This window comes from Sesamum indicum, linkage group LG5 (genome assembly GCF_026168435.1).
Source record: "Sesamum indicum cultivar Baizhima isolate 11 linkage group LG5, ASM2616843v1, whole genome shotgun sequence".
NCBI classification, from domain to species: Eukaryota; Viridiplantae; Streptophyta; class Magnoliopsida; order Lamiales; family Pedaliaceae; genus Sesamum; species Sesamum indicum.
In genome coordinates, this window is record NC_142661.1 from 9,325,745 (window position 1) to 9,334,162 (window position 8,418).

Here is an 8,418-nt window from a genome sequence, read left to right on the forward strand (position 1 = left end):
ACAGCTAAATTTTAACCGTTCTCAAAATTCGACGAAATTTGACACAAACGTTAATCTACGCCCAAGAATTTGTGTGGTAATTTTGGAAAGCATAATAACAACTACAAGTTAGTACAAAAGGGAAACAAACTTGCTTTAATAAAACCGTGCAAAACAGCTAAATTTTAACGTTCACAGAATTCGACGAAACTTGACACAAACGTTGGTCTAGAGCTGCGAATTTGTGTGGTAAATTGGCTAAGCGTAATAATAACTACAAGTTAGTATAAAAGGAAAATAAACATGCTTTAATAAAATCGTGCAAAAGAGCTTACTTTTGAAAGTTGTCAGAATTCGACGAAACATGACCCAACCGTTGGTCTAGACCCAAGAATTTGTGGGATAAATTTGCTAAGCGTAATATTACCTACAAGTTAGTATAAAAGGGAAACAAACTTGCTTTAATAAAACCGTGCAAAACAGCTAAATTTTGAACGTTCACAGAATTCGAGGAAACTTGACCCAACCGTAGGTCTAGACCGAAGTATTTGTGTGGAAAGTATTCTAAGCGTAATAATACCTACAAGTTAGTATAAAAGAAAAACAAACTTGCTTTAATAAAACCGTGCAAAACATCTAAATTTTGAACGTTCTCAGAATTCGACGAAACTTAACCCAACCGTAGGTCTAGAACCAAGAATTTGTGTGGTTAATAATACCTACAAGTTAGTGTAAAAGAAAAACAATTTTGCTTTAATAAAATTGTGCAAAACAGCTAACTTTTGAACGTTATCAGAATTCGACGAAACTTGTCCCAAACATTGGTTTACATCCCAGCATTTGTGTTGTATATTTGCTAATCTTAATAATAACTACAAGTTAGTATAAAAGAAAAATGAATTTGCTTTAATAAAACCGTGCAAAACAGCTAAATTTTGACCGTTCTCAAAATTCGACGAAATTTTACACAAACGTTGATCTACGCCCAAGAATTTGTGTGGTAATTTTGGAAAGCATAATAACAACTACAAGTTAGTACAAAAGGGAAACAAACTTGCTTTAATAAAACCGTGCAAAACAGCTAAATTTTAACGTTCACAGAATTCGACGAAACTTGACACAAACGTTGGTCTAGAGCTGCGAATTTGTGTGGTAAATTGGCTAAGCGTAATAACAACTACAAGTTAGTACAAAAGGGAAACAAACTTGCTTTAATAAAATCATGCAAAACAGCTAAATTTTAAAGTTCACAGAATTCGACGAAACTTGACACAAACGTTGGTCTAGAGCTGCGAATTTGTGTGGTAAATTGTTAAGCGTAATAATAACTACAAGTTAGTATAAAAGGGAAATAAACTTGCTTTAATAAAATCGTGCAAAAGAGCTTACTTTTGAACGTTGTCAGAATTCGACGAAACATGACCCAACCGTTGGTCTAGACCCAAGAATTTGTGGGATAAATTTGCTAAGCGCAATATTACCTACAAGTTAGTATAAAAGGGAAACAAACTTGCTTTAATAAAACCGTGCAAAACAGCTAAATTTTGACCGTTCTCAAAATTCGACGAAATTTGACACAAACGTTGATCTACGCGCAAGAATTTGTGTGCTAATTTTGGAAAGCATAATAACAAGTACAAGTTAGTACAAAAGGGAAACAAACTTGCTTTAATAAAACCGTGCAAAACAACTAAATTTTAACGTTCACAGAATTCGACGAAACTTGACACAAACGTCGGTCTAGAGCTACGAATTTGTGTGGTAAATTGGCTAAGCGTAATAATAACTACAAGTTAGTACAAGAGGGAAACAAACTTGCTTTAATAAAACCGTGCAAAACAGCTAAATTTTAACGTTCACAGAATTCGACGAAACTTGACACAAACGTTGGTCTAGAGCTGCGAATTTGTGTGGTAAATTGGCTAAGCATAATAATAACTACAAGTTAGTATAAAAGGGAAATAAACTTGCTTCAATAAAATCGTGCAAAAGAGCTTACTTTTGAACGTTGTCAGAATTCGACGAAACATGACCCAACCGTTGGTCTAGACCCAAGAATTTGTGGGATAAATTTGCTAAGCGTAATATTACCTACAAGTTAGTATAAAAGGGAAACAAACTTGCTTCAATAAAATCGTGCAAAACAGCTAAATTTTGAACGTTCACAGAATTTGAGGAAACTTGACCCAACCGTAGGTCTAGACCGAAGCATTTGTGTGGTAAATTTTCTAAGAGTAATAATACCTATAAGTTAGTATAAAAGGAAAACAAACTTGCTTTAATAAAATCGTGCAAAACAGCTAAATTTTGAACGTTCTCAGAATTCGACGAAACTTAACCCAACCGTATGTCTAGAACCAAGAATTTGTGTGGTTAATAATACCTACAAGTTAGTGTAAAAGAAAAATAATTTTGCTTTAATAAAATTGTGCAAAAGAGCTAACTTTTGAACGTTATCAGAATTCGACGAAACTTGTTCCAAACATTGGTCTATATCCCAGCATTTGTGTTGTATATTTGCTAATCTTAATAATAACTACAAGTTAGTATAAAAGGAAAATGAATTTGCTTTAATAAAACCGTGCAAAACAGCTAAATTTTAACCGTTCTCAAAATTCGACGAAATTTGACACAAACGTTAATCTACGCCCAAGAATTTGTGTGGTAATTTTGGAAAGCATAATAACAACTACAAGTTAGTACAAAAGGGAAACAAACTTGCTTTAATAAAACCGTGCAAAACAGCTAAATTTTAACGTTCACAGAATTCGACGAAACTTGACACAAACGTTGGTCTAGAGTTGCGAATTTGTGTGGTAAATTGGCTAAGCGTAATAATAACTACAAGTTAGTACAAAAGGGAAACAAACTTGCTTTAATAAAACCGTGCAAAACAGCTAAATTTTAACGTTCACAGAATTCGACGAAACTTGACACAAACGTTGGTCTAGAGCTGCGAATTTGTGTGGTAAATTGGCTAAGCGTAATAATAACTACAAGTTAGTATAAAAGGGAAATAAACTTGCTTCAATAAAATCGTGCAAAAGAGCTTACTTTTGAACGTTGTCAGAATTCGACGAAACATGACCCAACCGTTGGTCTAGACCCAAGAATTTGTGGGATAAATTTGCTAAGCGTAATATTACCTACAAGTTAGTATAAAAGGGAAACAAACTTGCTTCAATAAAATCGTGCAAAACAGCTAAATTTTGAACGTTCATAGAATTTGAGGAAACTTGACCCAACCGTAGGTCTAGACCGAAGCATTTGTGTGGTAAATTTTCTAAGAGTAATAATACCTATAAGTTAGTATAAAAGGAAAACAAACTTGCTTTAATAAAACCGTGCAAAACAGCTAAATTTTGAACGTTCTCAGAATTCGACGAAACTTAACCCAACCGTAGGTCTAGAACCAAGAATTTGTGTGGTTAATAATACCTACAAGTTAGTGTAAAAGGAAAACAAATTTGCTTTAATAAAATTGTGCAAAACAGCTAACTTTTGAACGTTCTCAGAATTCGACGAAACTTGTCCCAAACTTTGGTCTATATCCCAGCATTTGTGTTGTATATTTGCTAATCTTAATAATAACTACAAGTTAGTATAAAAGGAAAATGAATTTGCTTTAATAAAACCGTGCAAAACAGCTAAATTTTAACCGTTCTCAAAATTCGACGAAATTTGACACAAACGTTAATCTACGCCCAAGAATTTGTGTGGTAATTTTGGAAAGCATAATAACAACTACAAGTTAGTACAAAAGGGAAACAAACTTGCTTTAATAAAACCGTGCAAAACAGCTAAATTTTAACGTTCACAGAATTCGACGAAACTTGACACAAACGTTGGTCTAGAGTTGCGAATTTGTGTGGTAAATTGGCTAAGCGTAATAATAACTACAAGTTAGTACAAAAGGGAAACAAACTTGCTTTAATAAAACCGTGCAAAACAGCTAAATTTTAACGTTCACAGAATTCGACGAAACTTGACACAAACGTTGGTCTAGAGCTGCGAATTTGTGTGGTAAATTGGCTAAGCGTAATAATAACTACAAGTTAGTATAAAAGGGAAATAAACTTGCTTCAATAAAATCGTGCAAAAGAGCTTACTTTTGAACGTTGTCAGAATTCGACGAAACATGACCCAACCGTTGGTCTAGACCCAAGAATTTGTGGGATAAATTTGCTAAGCGTAATATTACCTACAAGTTAGTATAAAAGGGAAACAAACTTGCTTCAATAAAATCGTGCAAAACAGCTAAATTTTGAACGTTCACAGAATTTGAGGAAACTTGACCCAACCGTAGGTCTAGACCGAAGCATTTGTGTGGTAAATTTTCTAAGAGTAATAATACCTATAAGTTAGTATAAAAGGAAAACAAACTTGCTTTAATAAAACCGTGCAAAACAGCTAAATTTTGAACGTTCTCAGAATTCGACGAAACTTAACCCAACCGTAGGTCTAGAACCAAGAATTTGTGTGTTTACTACCTCAATGGAAATGGTTTGTGGATTATGGATCGTCTGGTAATCGGATTTGGATAGCGTGGGATGAAAATTTTATTGATGTTGATGTGGTTGAATGTAGCACACAGTTTATCCACTGTCATGTTAATATCCGTGCACTTCATGAATCCATTGCTATTACTGTTATCTATGGGGCAAATGAGTTGGTAGAGAGGAGGGCGTTATGGGACTCCATGGAGACTATTGCTATACAGAGTGCTGATATTCCGTGGCTTGTTGGAGGGGATTTCAATACAGTGCGAGACCTTAGTGAAATCTGTGGTGTATCAGGAGATAATCGAATGGCCATGGAAGACTTTAATACTTGCATCCAGAATACAGGATTATTACCATTACCCATGCAGGGCGAATGGTACACATGGCACAATTGCAGTGCCGGGCCACGAAACCTCTGGAAAAGACTGGATCGCATGCTGATCAATGATAGATGGATGGCTCAGTTCCCGACATCATATTATTCTACCCTCACAGCACGCACTTCAGATCACTCCCCAATGGTGTTAAGTGGGGATATACAACAACAATTAGGAGGTATGTTTCGATTCGATAATTACCTCGCCCTATCTCCAGAATTTATTCCCAGTGTACAACAGGTATGGCAACATAACATAATAGGGACACCCATGTATGCCGTAACAAGGAAACTCAAAGCACTTAAACCGATATTTAGAGAGCAGAGGAGGAAAAAGGGGGACTTATCTCACAATGTCCAACTGGCAAAAGGGTTTCTTGAGATGGCGCAAGTACTTGTTACTTCAAACAGGCAGGATGAACTATTCCTACAGTTGGAACACTGCTGCCGGGTAGTACTAGCTAAAGCAGCTAAACTTGAACAGATTATGCTACAACAGAGATCAAAAATGCAGTGGATGAAGGGGGGTGACCAGTGCTCCCGGGTATTCTTTCGTAAGATTGCTCAAAGGAGATCGGCGAGAAGAATCTTACAAATCAATGATGATCATGGAGCCACTCACACAGATCCAGGAGCAGTAATTAATGAGTTTGTCATGTACTATCAAAATTTACTTGGTGGGGAACGACGAAGAGACATGATAGATCTTCGATTCCTGCGACCATGGGCTAGACATTTATTGAGTGAAGATGATGCCAACTCCTTAGTCTTGCCATTTACTCATATGGATGTCAAGCAAGCGATTTTTGACATTGCTGAAGATAAGGCACCTGGGCCGGACGGGTATTCATCGGGCTTCTTCAAAGCTGCATGGCCTATAATAGGGCAGGAGGTGTCTTCGGCAGTCTTGGATTTCTTTCATACAGGCCGAATTCTGAAGCAGATAAATACTACACTTTTGGCGCTCATACCAAAGGTACATTCTCCTATGAATGTTGGTGATTTCCGTCCTATATCTTGCTGCAATGTACTGTACAAGATTATTGCCAAGCTCCTTGTCCAACGATTGAGTGTGATACTGGACAAACTTATTAGTCCGTGCCAAGCGGCGTTCGTGCCCGGACGAAGCATAGGAGACAATATCATGTTGGCACAGGAACTGTTTACGGGATATAACCAGACCCATCTACCACCCCGGTGCGCTCTAAAAGTGGACATTCGAAAGGCATATGATACGGTGGAGTGGGATTTCCTAATTGCTGTGATGGAGTTATTTGGGTTCCCTCATATATTCGTGAAATGGATTGAGGAGTGTGTCACAACACCCTCATTTTCTGTTGGGCTTAACGGGAAACCTCACGGCTTCTTTACGGGGGCCAGAGGGCTTCGGCAGGGAGACCCTCTATCACCATACTTATTCGTGCTTGTGATGGAAGTCCTACAATTGGGTTTCCTACAGCTGATTGACCAGGATGAATTATTTTCTTTTCATTGGAAGTGTGATGCAGCCAGGATTTTTCAGCTGGGTTTTGCTGATGATTTGTTACTATTCTGCCGTGCTGATTTGAACTCTATTGGAGTATTTAAGACAGGATTGGATCGCTTTGCTGAATGGTCGGGGCTCAGACTAAATGTGCAGAAAAGCCACCTCATTATCTCACGTTCAGCACAAGGACTACGAGAGGAGATGTTGGAAGCACTTGGATTCCAAGAGGGAGTCCTACCGATGAGGTATTTAGGGCTACCTCTTTTATCTTCTCGTTTAACAGTTGCTGATTGTAACCCTCTATTGCTGAAAATTGATAAACGCATTGCGGGTTGGGAGGGTATGGCTCTTTCTTATGCTGGTAGGGTGCAGATTATTAAATCTGTACTCTTGTCGCTGAGTTTATATTGGGCATCAGCGTTCATCCTGCCAAAGAAAGTTATAAACGAAATTGAGAAGAGACTGCGAACTTTCTTGTGGAAGGGGACAACAAACAGTGGTTATGCGAAGGTAGCATGGAAAGATTTATGTCGGCCGAAGGATGAGGGAGGACTAGGATTCAAGGATATTTCCATCTTGAATCGTGCATTAATGACGAAGAAACTCTGTGATATCATCAAATGCGATAGGACCTCAGTTTGGGTTGAATGGCTTTACCAGGGTCGGTTACGAGACACCTCCATTTGGACGATTAGGGAACATGGAGGATCATGGGGTTGGCGGAAAATTCTACGTCTACGGGCTTTCCTCCGCCCTATGGTGGACTATCAGATTGGCGATGGGCGAACTTTTTACCTTTGGCAGGACCCGTGGCATTATCTCGGACCACTCAGTGTCACATTCCCACGGGGACCGAGACTACTCAGAATAGAGGAATCAGCCAGATTGAGCACGGTTATTAGTGAAGGAGAGTGGCAGTGGCCTCCTATCACAGATTTTGAGTGTCTGGAGATCACACATGGTTTACCCACAATTCATGGAGGGGAGGACCGAATTATTTGGAGATTTGATCAGGGTAAACCTACAACCCAGGCTCTATATAGGCTTTTTGATCCCCCAGGACCGAAAGTAGGCTGGGCTTCACTACTTTCGGGATCACTGAAGATTCCACGTCATTTGTTCATCCTGTGGCTTGCTATTCTAGGCAAATTGGCTACAACGGACAAATCATGGTTAGCGCACCTTGGCCCATGTATTCTATGTAATGAGGGTGCGACAGAGACACATGGCCACTTATTCTTTCAGTGCAGATTTAGTCGACAGTGTCTCACAGCTATCCGGAGAATGGTACGATATTCTTGGCCCAATAGAGACTGGAAAACGGATATTGAATGGGCTTCCCAAAAATGGAGAGGTAAACACATTGTCAACATATCTTATCGAGCACTGCTAGCATCATGTGTTTACCACATTTGGAGGGAGAGAAACTTGAGAAGATTCGAGCACACCGAGAGGACACCTAGCACCATGGCTTTATTGATAGTTGAGGATATCAAGCAGCGGATCCTTAGTATCTCTCTACCTAGATCAGTCAGTACAAGAGCTTTATATAGACTGTGGCGTATCCCTTGGCCTGTCGAGGGAGAAACCAACTGATAACCACACTGTTGTACTGTACTACTATTTCATTTTACTTAATGATACTTACATTTACCAAAAAAAAAAAAAAAAAAAACCCCATGCAAGGTTGATATTGAGTATGAATGGCTTCCCCCTAAATGCACAGGATGCATGACGTTGGGTCACTCGGTGAAGGAGTGTTCGTTAACAAATCCTCAGAAACAGACAAAGCCTCCAGTGAAAGTGTATGTACCGAAAGCCAACGTCCCTCCCCCTCCACCAATTACCGAGGAGAGAGTAAAGAAACATAAGACCGTGGTTGTGGTGGAGGATAAAGAGAAAGGAGATGAAGGTACAAAACAGAATAAACGCTTCAACTCATCGCAGAAAGAGAAGGGAAAGGAAGTGGTTACTTTTAATCCTTTTGATGCTCTGAACTCACTGGACGACGCAGAAGAGAACACTAGGGGTCCTATCACATGCAGCCCCTCTAGTAGTGATCCATGTTGAATCTC